Source organism: Bos indicus, chromosome X (assembly GCF_029378745.1).
Source record: "Bos indicus isolate NIAB-ARS_2022 breed Sahiwal x Tharparkar chromosome X, NIAB-ARS_B.indTharparkar_mat_pri_1.0, whole genome shotgun sequence".
Taxonomy (NCBI): Eukaryota; Metazoa; Chordata; class Mammalia; order Artiodactyla; family Bovidae; genus Bos; species Bos indicus.
Genome location: NC_091789.1, coordinates 113,798,751 through 113,800,524, shown reverse-complemented (window position 1 = coordinate 113,800,524; position 1,774 = coordinate 113,798,751). Strand labels below are relative to the sequence as shown.

The window sequence follows — 1,774 nt, the reverse complement described above, 5'->3', positions numbered from 1 at the left end:
GAAAGGAACCCAAATTAGAGCAGACATGAGGCAAAACAGGACACATCTATCTGAAGAGCAATCCACTTAAGTTTTCTGATGTCAGAGAAATGCCATGCTTTTAGCATTTGGAAGGGTCCCTATACTACCTTAAAAGTTTTATGCCACATACACCCAAAGGAACTGACACACTCCCCCCTACCATACAAAGGAGATGCATGTTGATGAAATGGACGTCATAACTGTACATCAGATCCATGCTAATCATTTGATTCTGAGGCTAATCCAATGAATCCTTTATTCCCAAATATGGATGGATAAATGCTTGCCAGATATTTGAGGGAAGTGAACGAGAGGATCATGATGAACAAACAGAACTATTTCTAGAGGAAAAAATATATAATACAGGAAAAGAAAAGAACATTACCAAAAAATGCAAATTCATATCCTCTAAGGAAGCCAGCGGGTTTATAAAATGAGAATAGGGTGCTGTAAAAGGGAGCAATTAGAGAACAAGAGAAAGTCCTTGAAAAACAGAAATATTACAGCAAAATTTAAAATATAATAGATGCCAGGTGCTCAGCTCAGTCTTGCCCCACCCAGGCTCTGGTGGAACCTGGAACACTGGGCTCGGGCTCCGCCCACCAGCACGCCCCCTCTCCAACAGAAATGGAACGTCTGTCCCCCTCGTAAACCTGGTAACGGAATCCTCTTCCAGTTCATCCCAGAGCTGCCGCCCTGATTTGAGCCGCCTGTCTCAGGCCACCTTAATAGTTCACCCTGGGTACTCTCCCAGGCCACCGGTACCGGCGCCGTGGCTTCACGGTCACTCTGGCGTTCTCACCTCCCACACCTGCGGTGCGAGTTATGCAGCCAGCACCGCCCTCGCAGGTACGCCAGAACTACCACCCAGAGTGTGAGGCTGCGGTCAACAGCCACGCCACCCTGGAGCTCCATGCCTCCTTCCAGTGCCTGGCAGTGGCCTTCTACCTCGACCGTGATGATGTGGCCTTAAAGCACTTCTCCCGCTTCTTCCTGCTCCACTCCCACGAGCATAACAAGAGGGCTGAGAGCCTGATGTTCCTGCAGAACCAGCGCGGGGGCCGCGTCTCCTTCCACAACATCAGGAAGCTGGAGACCCAAGAGTGGGAGAGTGGTCTCAAAGCCATGCAAGATGCTCTGAACGTAGAGGAGCACATCAACCAGAGCCTGCTCGACCTGCACCAGCTGGCCACCGAAAAGCGCGACCCCCACCTGTGCCACTTCCTGGAGACCGGCTACCTGAACCAGCAGGCGGAGTTCACCAAGGAGCTGGCGGGCCATGTCAGCATCCTGAGTAAGATGGGGTCCCCGGAAGACGGCCTGGCAGAGTACCTCTTTGACAAGCTTACCCTGGGTGATGGTGACAAGAAAAACTGATACCTGGACTCTAAGTTCAAAAGTGGACTTTTCCCAGAGTGAGGGGTGATTGTACAAGGTCACTCTGTCTGCTATGCAGTCCCCAGTATTGCCCTTGCAGAAAAGTTCACTGAAGTTTTTCTTCTTTCAATTTTGCCATTCCTTGCAATAAAGTTATTGGTTCCTAAAGAAATAAAGGTCTCTGGTTGATGTGTGTGTGCAAACTCCTAACTTTTCAAGTTTTAAAACAGGTATCCAGGAGTCTCTCCAGCTACCAATGCCCTGTCCACAGACAGGTTGGGATTTCCACAGAGGGAGGGAGAAGGGGTTCCATGGGACCCTGGAAAATACAAAATCCATTTCCCCTTAATAAGCAATGTGGTATATGGGGGGGGTG

At 49.6% G+C, this 1,774-nt stretch overlaps 1 pseudogene; it reads left to right on the top strand.

Moving 5' to 3' along the window:
• The first annotated feature begins 714 nt into the window (after positions 1 to 714).
• Positions 715 to 1,545, top strand: LOC139181270 (ferritin heavy chain pseudogene; annotated as a pseudogene).
• Positions 1,546 to 1,774: the final 229 nt, after the last annotated feature.